The sequence below is a fragment of the Aptenodytes patagonicus genome, chromosome 2, assembly GCF_965638725.1.
Source record: "Aptenodytes patagonicus chromosome 2, bAptPat1.pri.cur, whole genome shotgun sequence".
Classification (NCBI taxonomy): Eukaryota; Metazoa; Chordata; class Aves; order Sphenisciformes; family Spheniscidae; genus Aptenodytes; species Aptenodytes patagonicus.
In genome coordinates, this window is record NC_134950.1 from 58258982 (window position 1) to 58274832 (window position 15851).

The 15851-nt window shown below is 44.4% G+C and overlaps 1 long non-coding RNA gene across 1 annotated transcript; it reads left to right on the forward strand.

The window, feature by feature from the left end:
• Positions 1-1112: 1112 nt before the first annotated feature.
• LOC143157401 (uncharacterized) lies at positions 1113-2265 on the forward strand. Its single transcript, XR_012994780.1, has 2 exons — positions 1113-1462; positions 1893-2265. It is a non-coding gene; the product is annotated as an uncharacterized LOC143157401 (long non-coding RNA).
• The last annotated feature ends 13586 nt before the right edge of the window (positions 2266-15851 follow it).

Here is a 15851-nt window from a genome sequence, read left to right on the forward strand (position 1 = left end):
CCAGCGAGTAGGCTGGGGGTGCACAAGAAGTTGGGAGGGGACACGGCTGGTACAGCTGACCCCAACTGACCAAAGGGATATTCCACACCATATGACATTGTGCTCAGCAATAAAACTAGGGGGAAGGTTGGCCGGGGGCCCGCTGCTCGGGGATTGGCTGGGCATTGGTCTGTTGGTGGTGAGCAATTGTTTTCACTTGCATCACTTGTCTTTCTTGGGTTTTATTTCGCTCTCTTTTGTTATTTTCCTTTTCATTACAGTTCATTATTATAATTATAATTACTATATTTTATTTCAATGTTTAAACTGTTCTTATCTCAACCCATGAGTTTTCTCACTTTTACCCTTCCAATTCTCTTCGTCCCCACCCTGCTGGGGGTGGGGGAGTGAGCGAGCAGCTGTGTGGTGCTTAGTTGCCGGCTGGAGTTAAAGCACAACATTGGTTTACAATCTAAGTAGATTAACGTCCTCCAGGTAATCCTTTGCTTTTTTCTCCATCGCTTGGTGAAATGGAGCTACATGTGCCCGTTTGAAGGAAACCATGTCGGAATAAAAGCATCCAAACAGCTAAACATGCTGCTGTTAGAGCATGCAGATCGGGGGTGAAGGACCTAAATAAACCTCATATACTGTAGGTAACAGACTGCATATATTACTGTGTGCATTCAGCACTTTCCAGCAGAGCTATGGGTTTTCTGGCTGATACACGATTTCCTTTGTTGTACAAGGGATTGCAATAGAGATCAAGACTAAGCCATGCTAGCAGATTTTCATTCAGTGCTAGGATGTTTGTTCCGATGTGTAACTATCCCCCAAAAGTAAGCCTCTATGCTTATCTAAGTCACAGCTACGCCCCCCCTGCGCCTTAAAAGTAATTTTGCTCCTTGAGCATATGTGAGAGTGATACCATTCTGCAGTCAAAAATGTTTGAGGGTTGGGCTTTTCTTCAGCCTCCTTATATTTACTTGTTTGTTTCTTTATAACATCATGTTTCTGCTTGGAAACATGTTTGGCTACACAGGAAGAGTATCCATTGCAATTTATTCTTCTTGACCTTTTGTGAATCTAAAATAAACTGCTTTTTTGGAAAGAAACCAGAGGCTCTCCTCTCCGTTCCCTTCAAACAAATCTGACCTTACAGCTGTTTCTTGTGGAGACAGCAGAAGCTTCTCTTTGAGTCAGTGAAAAGGAAGCAGGAAAGGGTAAAATTTTCCTATGCTGATCTTACTCTTTTTTTTAAAAAAAAGTATTCAGATATTCTTTAAAGGATACTGGATTTTTCAAACCTTTTCTCTTATTGACTGAGCTGCCTTGCCTGTCATGCCCATGAGTATCCAGCTTCCCCCCCAACACCCATATGTATGTTCACTCTCCTGGAGCCCTGACATGGCTGCTGCTCTTCCCCCTAATGTGGAGCCAGAAGGGATGAGAAGTTGTGCAGAGATTGGGCTGAACTGATGAGGTAAGTGACTGCAAGCCCCTCAAACAGCCCTTGCTTGAATTTTGGGGGATATTCTCCCAGCTGCAGGGGTCATGAGCTGGGAGTCCAGCAGCAAGTACTGGACAGCAAGAGTGGTGTAGGGTATTGCATGGCAAATAGAGGAAATAAATCCTGCCAGCTGATGAGGGTTCAACACTCTGGCACTTTTGTGGTCCTGGCGGTCACAGTGAGGCACATCCCAAGCACAGCCTCAGCTTGCAGCCTATGCTGCTCAGGTGGGTTGCTGGAGCATGGAGATTCAGGTTGTGTCTGTGTAGGCCTAGAAGTCCCAGGTAAGCTCTGAGGTCTTCTCTTGCGCATCTGATCTCAGCTCCAGCTTTTCCCAGGGAGTGCTCAACTCGGTCTAGGAGAGAAAGTCGCCTGACATATACATAACTTTTTGCCTTTTCAGACTCGGGGTGTGTGTTTGGAAGAAGACGACAAGCTCTGGTGGGCAATGACCATGAAGTTCTCAGTCTTAACTGGCTGCATCTGTCTTATCCAAGTTTGGGGCTTCAGATTGTGCAAAGTACTTTAAAATCACTCTCTAAAATGAATAAGTAATGAACCATCCTGCACATTGTTGGGAAAAACAATGCTGTTGGAGGAGATCAGGAAAGGTTCCTTTCTGGCAATTATTTTAAACAATGATGTGATACAATTTAGCTGAAAGTTGAGGAACAGCTAGGGGCAAGGGGAGAAACATCCCTCCCTTTGGTTAACCTTGCTTGGGAAATGTGAATCACTGAACTAAATAAAGTTTGTAAAAGATGCTTTGAAAATACTATGCTACGCCCTATAATTCAGCCAAGAATGAAGGAGGAGGGAAAAGAAAACATCAAAAATCCCTGCTTCTTTTTATATTGCTTCCTGGCACATTTCTGTTTCTTCTTTCTCCCCCCCCCCCCCCCCCAACAAAAATCTTCTTTCTGGTTTTGTTTTGTTTTGTCTTTTTGTTTTTCTTTTTTTTTTTTAAATCCTTCTCATTTTGTGAAGCTGGTACCATAACCTTAACAAACACCTTGTCGTCCACAGACAACAACAATGATGAGAAATGCCAAGGGAGAAGGGAGTCCTGTTGGGATCAGAGGACAACAAAGACAGTTTTTTAACATTTTTATTAGGACCTCATGATGTACACATGAAAAATTAATTTCAGAACATGAACTGCTCTTCAGATGGCGCCGTTTAAATCTGGAGGATGTTAACATTCCTGCTGCATGACAAAGGTCCGCCACCCCCTGTGTTGATGCTCATCCTGCTCAAAGGGGCAATAACATCTAAGGATGAACAGAGGCCGTGGCACCAAATCCTGTTTGAAGGCTACTTTCACAGATTTATCTTGGGATTTTCTAGCATTCCTTGTCAGGGTCAGTTTGCCCTTGAGGGCTAGGCTGCATGGCTTTAGCTCTTTGCAGGGCTCCAGCTGTTTCATCATTTGCACACATTGGATGTATGCTTTGGCAGAGAGGATAAGTAGTGGTAGAGGAGGAAAGGCAGCAGGAAAGTGCCTGCCCCAAAAGTATGGAAATGGGGCTTTCAGAGCTGTTTTAACAACCGCTGTTGTAGTCAGGTGACATCACGGGGAAAGAGCGTAACCTGTTTGTATGGACAAATCCATCCACGGGTCCCCCCAGTGGAGCACTGGGAGCTGGCGGTGGCACGCGGTGGCACACGGTGACCCGGTGACAGCAGGCGGTGGGAGGCGCTGGGCTTACCGCCGCAGCGGTGCACTCCCCCAGCCCTTGGGGCAGCAGGCTGTGAAACCCATCCCTGCAGCGTCTGCCTGGCATTTGGTCTTACCTGTTTAATAGAAGTTTAGCAGGGGGAGCATGTGTGATTCACTTGAACAACGTTCCCCTGGAAAAGGCCTGAATCTGCCCTCCTCTCCTAACAGCAAAGAAAGCTGCAATGAAACTGAACAGTCTTATTTTCCCATCCTTTCTAAAAAGCCACACTGCCGGGGGGGCCACTGCTGCCATGCCCTTTCCCTGGCCCTGACGTACACCTTGTGGGCAGCTCAGAGGGGCTGGGACCCGGGAGTAAGCAGCCACCCAGGCTTTGCTGGGAGGTGGCAGCTCTGGTGCTGCTGGAGAGGCACCAGGAGAGTAGAACAGGGCCACGAAACTGGCTTGTCATCTGCTTTTCCATCTCTGCTTTGCTGCTTAACCCCTTGCCCCTCCTCATAAAAACAAACACGTGCAGCCTGACTTCCAGGTGCTTTTGCTGGTTAAATGCCCATCGCAGCAGACACAGCCTGGGGAGGGCTGGGGCCGTCTGCAGGCTGGGAAGGAAAGGGGGTTTTCTCCCCAGGCCACTGAGCTCTGCAGCTGCTATTTAGTCCGGGGGCTGGACTAGCACACATGTGGCTCAGGCACTCCCTACAGAGCAGTAATGACCTTTGGATCTGTAGCTCCACTGTCCCCAGTCCTGGTGCTTTCCCATCTGGTTCCTGCTATTCCCGTAAATCCCTGCTGGCTGTTTAATAGCAAGCGGGGAGTTTCAATGAAGCTGAGGTCACTTTGACTCGCCAAATGTCGCCACTTCTAAACTGGAACCAGACTGAGCCAAGGGCAGCGTTTGTGCTGGGGGGAGCAATGACAAAGTGTCCTACGTCTCCTCATCAGATGTTGATCACAAGCCCACAGCCTGAGCTGAAGCTTTGCTTTGTGTGAGGGTCAGTCTCTGGAGCACATTTATGAACATGCCACTGAGTGGACTGTCTTTTCTTTAGAGATGGGTTTTATGCCAAAATCCTTAAATATTTTGGGGGTTTTGTGTTTGTATGTACATGCCGTTTGTGTATACCTAAAGTTGCCCGATGTGCCCAGCCTTTGAATTACCCTGTCCCTGTGAGGAATATGCACAAGCACCCAGTAGCCCAGCATGAGCAAAGAAATTTCTATATATCTTTAAGGTCAGAGAAAGCTGAAAACAGATGATTTCTGACAACCGCTAGGCTTGCAGATCTGTCAGTAGCACCAAGGCTCTGTGGCCAGTTAAGTACTACTGAAACAACCCCCCAGCCTGGCTGTGCTTCACTTTGGGGCTCTGGCTTCATAATGCTGTCTCCGAGCGCAGCCTTATGCTGGGATAGCTGCCTTGGAGACCGCTGCACAGCAGGGCTGTCCTCTTGGTCTGAGGACAGAAGACTTGAAGCTGCTCTTCCATGCAAAGCTTGAGTGCCCTGCAGAAGAAGTGATTATGCTGTCCTCGTACCCCCCCCACACCTTTTTTTTTTTTCTTCCTAAGAAAGAAATGGGGAAAGTTTGTGGGAGAATAGTGTTTGCTGATCTTGTGCAAACTGCGGTGACAAATGACAGCTGGAGAAGCATGACAAGGCATGTAAACTTGAGCTAATGGAAACCTATGTGCCAGCTGAGTGTTTATTCAGGCCTGTCATTGTCAACAGAGACCCCTTTACAAGACAGGTATTGTTTGTAGTAACAAGTGCACCATGAAGGGGAATGTAGCTTTGAATTCTATGAATTCGCCTCTTTAAAACAAATTAAAAAAAAAAAAGTCCATAACCCATCCTTACATGGAATAATGGTAGTACCTAAATACCTGCTTACATGTCTGCATATTTTGGGTTTAATCAGTCTACTTTTCATAAATCAAGCTCCCTCTTAACTGCATGCTTCTCATCGGTACTGTTGAACCCATGTTACTGTCCCAAGTGTATGTATCCGGTTTGTCATCTTGAAGCTGCATCTTTTGATACCACTGACTGAAGCAGGATCAAAAAAAGAAACAAACAAACAGTGATGTCCCAATGTTTTCTCTGCAGAACAAAAGGAAAGGCAGTTTGTTGAGCAGACTGTCACCCTTACTCTTCTGGCTTTTCAGCAAAACGTCTCTCAGCTAAGCAAACAATAGTGAGAGTTCATTTTGAATAAAATTCACTGATTTGCAGCCATTTAGACAAAATCCATACAAACTCTTAAACACAGCATAAACAAAGCACTAAATCTTGTGTCAAGGCTGCATTGGGATGCACTGTATCCATTCTGTAGAAGCAGAAGAGAAATATCCAAGGAGTTTTGCTGATCTTTGAATGAATTTATGACATATGCCTTTTTGCGCTTTTTAAAAAATAGAAACATCCTACAGCTGTAGAGTTCTGTTGACCTCATGGACCTATATGGATACTGAGGAACTGGATACCAGTTGATTGAGACTGAGAGCTCAGTGAATCTGAAATAGGACTAGATACTTAATATGGGTAACAAACTTCATCCACATTTGGCAAATTAAAATAGCATTCAAGATTTGGCTATTGGATCTCCCGAGTTGCATCATGGAGAAATGAGTGTGTGATGGCACACACTGGAAATTCAGGATCGGTCTGTTTCTGATTCCACTCTGGCTTTCTGAGACAGATACTTAACTTCAGCATGCCTCAGTTTCTTCTCCTTTAAAAAAACCCCACACTCAACACTACCTCCCTCAAAAAGATACTGTGAAATTTAATCGCCTGTAAAATTCTTGGAGATCTTTTGGAGAGAAGACCTCTTCAGAGATGTGTATCTGTGCAAGGAAGCAAGTATTAGTTTAGATGATGAACATTGCCATGCAGTGAGTTTTGAGCTGGGAGAGAGCAGTCCTGCCACAAATGCTGTCTCTTGTTCCCTGGCTCGCCGGGTCTTCTACAGAGATCGCTGCTGTGCCAGGGTGCCAGTAAGGCTCCCTACGCAGTCTGGGTGGAGCTGATTTAGGGACAGGCCTGGACGTGTTTGGGGTATGCTGGATCACCAGCCAGACCCCTCCCCAATGTTACTTAATTCCCAAAGCTGCAGCAGAAGCTGTGGGAAGGCAGTCCTGCAGTCTGTTGTTGGAGATAAAGTTTTAGTCTCTCCTGTTTTCCTTGGCACTCCTGCTGGCTGGGCACACAGGAAACGTGTTGGAGTCATTTATGCGTGTGGCATTTTTATGCAGCCTTGGGAGGACCCTGCTTACCAGGCTCTGCACTCCAGTTCACCAGAAACAGCACCGAATTTGTGAGCCTCTCGGGAGTTTAACTCACTGTTATTTGGAAAAAGGTCTGCTGGGTCTTAAAAATGTCCTCTGTAGCAAAGCTTTGAGGGTTGGCTGTTGAAGTCTTTGTGAAGCAATCTAAGAGGTAAAATGTAAGAAGCTGCTCCTGGAAATAAGTGGAAATGGAAAGAAATTATATACTTGAGTAGATCAGGGACAGAATGTGCAAAGCAATTTAAGCCAGAGCAACAGTGAGCAGTGGATGGTGGAAGATTTGCTCTCAAGTGTTTCCTTTTTTCTTTATCAACTCGAGAAGTGAGCAAATTGCTGGCATTTGGTGCAAGAAGTATACGCCCAGACCTCTGCAGGCAGTGACAAACTCTCAGATGCTACCAGCATCAGAATCCAAACTCTATCAGCTGCATCTGTGCTTAAATACTGTGCCTGCTAGCAAAGTGCTTGACAAAGTTTCCTGGCCAGTGGAGGCAGTAATTAATTGGTTTATACATGTTTACACTGGACAGAAACTAACCCCTTGTTAGAAAGAACCATACACAAAAATGGTTTTGGCAAAGAGTCTGGACTCAAAGAATACAGGCTGGAAAGACTGTACCTTAAGTCACCTAAACAATACATCTCATTTCCTTTTGCTTTTGTTAGGTATCTTTGAATTTTTACAGTGAAGTATGTTGCAGGGATGCCCTGCTGCCCATGACTCAGACCTCTGGGTCTGCAAGCAGCATAAATGTATCAGCATCGCTCCCTGCCCAAGCCAGCCAGCCTGCCCTGAGGCAGGGTGTGCTGTTGGGGTGTGTTGTCCCCTGCATGTGGCTCCAAGGGGTCTGTGTCTCCACATGGCCTAGCAATGGAGGGACAGGCAAACCTCACTTGAGGACCTGGCCGTGACACTCAGTTATGCTGTGGAGATACACTTGCAAGCACAGCCCCTACTCCCACTCCGCAGCACTTCTCAAGCTGCTTTGCCAGTCCAGAAGGGTAGGACATTGCAAGGCACCTTCAATAATAAAGCACATCGCTACTGAGAGACCAGTTTTATTAAGAACCTTTGAAATTTCCAGGCTAAAACCAGACGTGCTTTTCTAAAGGTGTTTCTGCTGAAAGGTTAATTTTGTATTAGTTATCGTCCAGGAGAGAAATGATGTCATCAGTGTACAGCAAGTCATTTGTCTCTAGAAGGGTTAAGGCAAAGAAAACTGTGAGTCATTAGAAAGTAATTCCCTTATTTGAAGCACACATGAAACAGGAGTCCGGATGGCAAAGGAACAAAGCCTCATTCTTTCATGTGCATTTGCTGAACGCCTTGGTGTCTTAGATAAAGGACAAGCATCTACTAGCGGATTAACATTATGAAAAAGTCAGGATTAAAAAAAACAATTCTCAGTGAGGCTGTGTAATTGAAGCTCTAGAGCAGTTCAAAAGCTTAGGCCAGTAAGCTCCTGGCCACCAGCTAATTCATGTATTTTATGACAAGAAGCCAGAAGGCTAATCATCAGGACAGCATACGGAGGGAGAGAACGAGAGGGCCGCATGGATATTCAGTGACAACCATCCGAACTTCAGAGGCAGTACAGAGGGCTATTAACGTACTCCCTGGCCCTGTCTGAGAGCGCTGACCTCACTTCTAATCCTGCCCCTCCAGGGTACTTAATTTCCAGCATTGCTCAACCCAGTCAGGCCTGTTTAACAATTTCTTTTCTGAGTTAGTGTCTTTGAAGAGGCCCTATTTTCTGTTCAGTGACATGAAAGAGATACTGATGTTGATTATCAAAGGCATGTGCTCCAAACCACCAAGCGTCTAATGCCCAAGGGAGGTAATATTATCTCTGCCTTCAACGTTTACATCCTCCCGCCAAGAAAGATGTGGTGGTTAACTAGCACATCTTTTTTCCTTCCTACTAATTTTACATGAGCTATTAATCAGAGGGGAAAATTAACTAATTCTTTAGCTTGTAGGTCATGCTAGGGCAGCACTCTCATCTAGATTAAAAGGCCTGCGGACTGGTGCAAAGGCAGCTGTGCTATACCTTGCAGCAAGACAGGTTTATGTATGGTCTTTTCACTGTATTGTACCAACGCAGTTTCACTGCATTTTCTCAAAGTCTGTCCAGTGATCGCAAACCTTAGCCCAAATGCACAGCTGGAGGGCTGGTTACCCCCATCTAGTCCTGCCTCTGGGAGGAGTCTGATCCTCCTACCAGCTGCCAGGGCAAAGATCAATCACCATCTGTCCATTCACTGTGAACAGAAAAGAAGCTCTCCTGAAGAAGGAGCTCTTGGGCATTCACCTTCTGATGATGAGGGAAGGCCTGTCTACCAAGCAATCATCATTGCCTGAGCTTTTAACCCAGAAAACCTTGAAATGACAATGTGGGCAGGTGGAGCTCAGTGGTAAAAAAAAGGGATGCAATTGCTATCTTAAATGAAACTATTGCTCAGGGTTTCTTTCTATAAGGTTTCCCTACTCACCAGCTGAGGAAATTAATCTGATTCAGGGCTGCAGAGAGAGTTGTGGGTCAGCTTAATTGCATAAAGCAGTGACAATTGACACCGTTGCTGAAACTCAGCTCCTGAAGCCAGGATGATTGTGCATGTGCAACAGCTGGTCCTCTGATGCAGTGAATCAAGTGTTGTCCCATTATATGAGCTTTACTGTACAACAGCAACTATACTGGGCATGCACAGTATATATCATGCTTCGTACTGTAGATTCTGCGGTCTAGACTCAATGGCTCAAGAGGTCTCCTCCAGCTTTGTGTCAATTAATATTACACAAAAGGAGAGAATTTCTTCTTGAGATGGGAATTGAATCCTAACCTCCTCACCTTGTGCTTCTCTGCAGGACTTTTTTTTTCCCCCTCACTCTTAATGTACACTCTGACTTCCAAGATGACACAAGTAAGCAAGCCCAGAAGGCTGAAGGAAACTGTTTAGCTGGAGTCAGCTGGATCAGCATTTCTTCATCTTTTGCCCATTTCAAGATCTCAGAAAGAATATTGCATTCAAAGAAATTGCTTGTTTAAAAGATACACACAAATCCACACTAAGTGATTTCAAGATACTGTGTGCATTGATAATGAAAACAATGGTATGTGTAGAATTTTTGCCTAACATTTTGGCTAAGGGGCTTTAAGTTGACAAAAATGGGTCATATAAGCAGCTAGATAGATTTATGGCTATTTAAGTAGGTCAGGTACTCTTTTTGAGCTGAATACCAAAAAGTCAAGTGAAGAGTATCTAATCTCTTCTCAGTGAAATATGGCCACTTGAGTTTTTATAACGTTTTACAAATAAATTGTTTCAGGACACTGACTAAACGCTTAGAAAAGTGTCACTTTAACAGAGTGTCTGAAAACAGAATGAACATGAACTTCTCCACTACCGATGGATCCATTGTGTGCAACTGTTGTCAGTTTGCCTGCTGGGTTCTTTTATAAAGATGCAAATGCACATGCAATATCTCATGTAATTATTGCAGTGGAGCACACACAAAGGACTTCTGGCGGTAGGGTTATCTGATCTGCATGCATTCTTGCTGCGGTGCCAAGCCTGGGGAAGTCTTTCTGCTACTTACTTGTGGACCTGCCCTCGCTGTATGCAAATCTTAGATGTTCATTTCTTCTCTGTAAGAGCTGACCCCAAATATTTTTCGAGGTTTTTCACAAAAATTATTTTGACTGAAAGATCAACACTTAGCTCAAGACATTCAAGCCTTTGCTGTTTACAAGCTTTGTCCTTTATTTGGAGTGCAAAATGTAAATAAAAACCTCCTTTGGCACTCTTGCTTGGTTTTCAGATCCACATTGCTACCAGCTAATGAGTAATCCCTTCACAACTGAATTTGCTAATGAGTTTCTGCTAGGAAACACAGAAATAACATGTAGGAGCAAATGTTCATGATGTGCCTTCATAAAGTGCTTGGATTTGGTTTTCCAGAAGAGGATTCGGTAGTGTTTGCCTCAGTCTTAATTACTCCCTGAATGAAAGAGCACCGAGATGTGTTCAGACAGTTCGGTTCTGACGGAGACTGATTTTACTCAATAGTGTGTCTGCACATATTAATACATTTTACGATGAGTGCACTTACTCTGCCAACACTTAGCCCTGGAACAAAGGACAATGGCAGCGGTGTATACAAGCATGTGTGTAAAAGCCCATACTGATGAGATCTACACTGGGCAGATAAAAAAAACCTGGACCCTTCCCACAGGAAAAAAAATAAGTACGATTGCAGTTTTATCTTGATTTGGAAACCAAGTGTCCTGGCTCATCACCAGCATCAGACTTCTGTTCTTTTATGCTTCAGCCTCTGGGAAGTCCAGCCTTGGACCGAGGCCACTGAGTAATAACTGGAAGCTGCCACTGATCCAGAAAACAGGAGGAATTGACATAATGGCAGGGCTGGAGCTAACCAGATTAAATGAACCTCTGTTCGTCAGTCGTGACTTGGAGGGAGCCATGGAAAGAGCTAGCAGATAGTTCAGTCTCATGCTGAAACCATGGCAGGCCTCTGATGGCAAAGCCACAAAGGTCTGAACTGAATATCAAATGCTGGTTATGAGCTGGGTGATGTGTTTTTCCAGCAATCTCATTTCCCACTAGGAGAGCAGATCTTTGTTGTAGGATATTCTTACAGTTCAAATATTCCTTGTTCCAAGCAAAGGCAAGTAACTTTACCTCATTTTAATATGATAAGTTACAAATAATACCTAGATGTTGTCTGATCTAGCTTATTCCACTTGTGTTCTCACATGTGCATAAAACCCCGAATATTTTATTTAAAAAAAAAAATTAAAAAAATACGATTTTTTAAAATGCTTTAGCAATTTATTTTGCTTTGGTTTTTTTAGACTAAGCTGTTAATATATATAGCTCTTATATTGGCAATGGCAGAGCAAAAGACTACATTTGCAGCAACATTGCTAACAACATATGCATTTCCTCTTGTCATTTGACAGAAAATGAAGAATTTTTCCAATAGGCAAGCTGTGCTGCTCTGAGTAGCTATATCCTCTTATCTTGCATAATCTGCTGCATTAAGCCTGTTTTGAAAATTAAGACTTTTCAGAGGAGGGTTCTGGTTTCAAGGCCAGTAGCTTTATAGGAGTGGAACTCAGTAACACACCAGCATTTCCATTTCAGTGACATTTGTACCTTTTTGATGGGAAATCGTGCTTTATGGGGGAGTTTTTCTGAAACTGTTTCATTTTGGGTTTCCTTCAATCTGAACACTCAATTCCTGATCTTGGAACCACTGGAATCCATAGATCTTTGACCACATCCCCCAGGTATAATTGGGTACATGTTAGCCTGCTGTGAGCAGGCTACATGATAACTACATGAACGCTATGCAGACCATACCTAAATAAAGGCTGTTAGTAAAGTGGCATTTCTAATACCCTGTGGTATCTACCTCCGTTAGACAGATACGGTCAAAATGCCTCCACTTTTTCATAATTCTTCTTGTAGACAGTATATAGATTTTTCCGCTGATGCAATTTCCACCACCGAGTTGAGCCAGTTGGCTGAGATAGGCCCATTTTTGATCACTTGAGTGTCTATGAATCAGCTGATTAACCACCGCTGCCAGCACCATCCATTTTGCCAATGGGCTGGGTAGCTGTGAGCAATTACAGAGGACATTCAGGCAGGGTATGATCTTCCCTAGAATGAACTCATGTTTTGGGGAAGCTCCATGTCGATTTTTATCTTTTCCATCCCCATTTCATATAATTCTTGAGATCAAAGGACGTCCAAAGTATAGGCTGTATTCATCTTTTTCGTTATAGGTCTGCCAGAGACCAGCACCCTGGAAAATGTCTTGTGGAGTTCATGGGAATGTAATGTTGATACTTGAAGAAGTCACAGTATTTTATCCTGATGGTGTCCGTTCTCTGTGCTGTGAAATTTTGCTGTTGGTCTGCTCGGTATTATTAAACAATGCTCAGTTCTTTTGTACTCTGGAAGGGACAGTAAATGGGTTTATTTTTTAGTATCTTGAGTTGTTACAAGAAGTGCTGGGGCAAAGTTCAGCCTCAGAGAACATCCATCCACTATGCCCTCATGTGCTACGTTCACAACAGGTTAAGGACATCTGTGCTACTTAAACTGTATAGCTTTTGTGACCTTAAAATAAGGTAGGCAGTTTCCTCCACTTTTCTTTATGCCCTTCTGAAGCCAGAATTTTTCCCGGATTTGTTCATATGACAGTAATAATCCATCATAATAAATTTCAATTACAGTGCTGCTCTCTTTTTCATGCCAAGCCTCCCTGCAGAATTCTGCCAGCTTCTTTTATAGGATTTATTTCCCCAAATATACTTAAGAAGGTGGTTTAAAGGTTCCATACCAAAAATCATGATTTTTCTGTGGCCACTTTCCCTGTGCTTATATTGCTAGAGAGAGATACACAAAAGCATTATATAATTTATTGAAAATTGGAACTGATCTGGATAGTCCTTCTCCTTCCATTACAGTGCTCATCCAAGCTCAGCAACCATCAGAGAAATGCCGGTGGTCTTGAACATGAACTGATATGTTTTTCCAATTGACAGCTTTTGACTGCAGACACAGTTGGCCCACTATCTCTTTTTCTGGGCAGAATTTTTGCATGCAAAGCAACAAATGCAACCTGTGGTCAAAGAGTAATGTAACCATTCTTAGTCAGCTATTTCATCCTTATGCAATCATCTTTCAACACTGCTGTGTGGTAGAAGATGACACTTGGATGGTTTCAAGCAGATCTGTTATTGTCATTCTGATTATGGCACAGCCGAGGGCTCTGATCAGCACAGTAGGCAAAAAGGCTGCTGGAAGTATGGAAGAGCCGATTTTTAAAAAAATGCTCCTAAAATAAAAAACTGCAAATCCAGATTTAATCTTCTAAGCCCCAAGTTCCCCTCCATAACTCCCAGTTATGGCCACACGTCTTGAAGAAATAATCTAACATATTAACACCGGAACCAGGAATAAAATCACATTCCATTCGTAAATCATCTTACACCTTGCAATCCTATTCCCACCTTCAAATCCCTACTGAGATGCAGAGTGGAAAGAAGAAAAGGCACAGCAACACACTGCTTCCTCCTGTGTGTTTGCTTATTAGAACAGGGCTCGTTCCTGCAGCACAAATATTAATGTGCCCTTAAGCTCCCTCTTTTAATTTTGCCACTGATCCACTGGAATCCACTTCAAGAGGAGTTGTGTAAGATTGGAGGGGAAGCTCCTTTGCAGTCATACAATGAACATGGGAAGTGCCTATAAGAAAATGAAGATCTGGGTCAGTGTGGTCTGTGGGAAGATGCAGTGAGGCCCATATTATTCTATACTGTGGCTCTAAGTAGGGAATGGAGGAGGAGGGACAACTAGTTCCTGGTAAACCCTGCACATGTTAAACATCTCCTGGTGTGCCCATGTATGTTAAGCCATCATCAAACTCTTAGACAAGAAAGGGGTGCCATCATGCAATTCTACCCATATCCTAAACCAGCATCTGGCCCCAGTAACGAAAACATTTGCCCTCTGTGAGCTACAGACTGGCTTTTCCTGCTAGGTCTTGAATTGAGGATAGAGCAAAGCCATACTGCTGTGGGAGCAGAGCCAAGGAGTTTCTGCTACAAGTTGCCTGCTGTTTCTCCAGGGTGGGCAGGATCAAGCCCTAGCCCCAGTGGAAACAAGGCAGTGAGGCTGCTCTTATGGTAGGTCTTGCCCAACCGCACGAGGAAGAAGAGCAGCTTCTGTGTAATCAGCCAAGCCAGAGGCTCTCCCACGAGCAGCCAGGCTATTTGCCAAGTTTTTTCTCTTGGTGTTTTATTCTGCCTGTGACCACATCTCAATTGTTGTTTGAAAGCAAAGCCATGCAGTCCTTCTTCTGGGACAGAGCCTACTCCTGCAATGCCCCACTGTACTGCCTGCTTGCTGCTGCAGAAAGCCCTCCCTGCCTCAGTGACTTAGCAGCAATCGTGCCAAAGCTTTGCTGGTGACCGCTTGCACGCTTACTATTGCTTGCAGCTGCTTCAATAATCAGCTGCTCGCTTGGGGCTGAAACAACAACGCCAAGTTAAAGTAGCCCCTGCTCAGTCCCCAAATTCACATGGAGGACACTGTGAGAGGCAGCTTGGCCCGTGGTGTGTGCCGTGTGCCCATGATGTGTGCTTGCATTTGCTAGCACAACAGTCCTGACATGGCTTTGAAACACACACTTCGGGGGCAGCGAGAGAGGAGGCATTCATACTTTTCCTGCTCCTGCACTTTTTCAGTTGAGAAAGATTTCACCACAGTGCACACAGCAGAGCAGGATAAAGCATTGGTTCTTCCAAGCATTTTTGCAACGTGTTTAAGTGATTCTTAAACTACTTGACCTGTTGCGCCCCATTGCATTTCATTTGACTTTGCTGATGAGCACAAGGAGCTGCTCTTGCGAGCTGGCAAGCACACCCATGTTGCGGCTTGAAAATCTCCACAGGAGCCTTCACCCTCCTCCCCATCACTCCTCCACCTGCCCGAGGGGACTAGAGGCAGGTGGGCAGGGAAATGGAAGTGACCAAGGAGGTGAGAGGAAGCGCAGCTGAAGGAGGCAGAGCTGGAAGTCTGGTCTGGGAAAGGGGAATATGGTGGCAGAAGTATGAGGGGCAAACAGAAGGGCTTTGAGAAAGGAAAAAGAGAGGAGGTGGAAATAAGAAATGATCCTTCCTAGTCTGCAGGTTCCCCAGGCCAAGCACTTTACCTGTCTCTGTGACTGTATGCTGTGCTGCTCGGGTACTCTGAGTACTGCTGTGTCATGTAGACTTCTGAACAAGGCAGCGGGAACCAGGGGGCTGAGACTGAGGGGTGCAGCAGTAGCTGGTAGCTCCTCTTTGCTAGGGGAAGGGTGATATGCAGATGTTATGCATAGTCCTTTGCCTTGCTTGATCTGTTGAGAGCTTTCTCTCAGGTAAAAGCTGTTGTCTACACCTAAAGTATGGGAAGACACCATAAGTGGGTCCTGTGGAAAGAGAGCTTAAAAATTATATAGGAAAGGAAAATACACATCATAAAACAAGATAATTCCTGCCACAGAATATCTTAAAAAAACTGTGCCATTGTTCCTGTGCTGAGCTGCTAATGGCATTGGTACTTTGAGGGGGGTTTCATGACCTTTACTGATCATAGTCTTCCCCCTCAGCCCTCTTCCCAAATTCCTGTATATGCTCCTGCTCTGTATTCAGCAAGCTGAATGACTGAATGAACAAATAGTTCATATGCAGCATGAAATGCTAAAAACAAACTTTCATAAATGGATTCCAGTCTATAACTGTTCAATTAAGAAACTGCAGCAGCTTTACAAATCAAGTGATACTAGACTTGGGCGAGCCAAGCAATCGAAGGTACAGCCAAG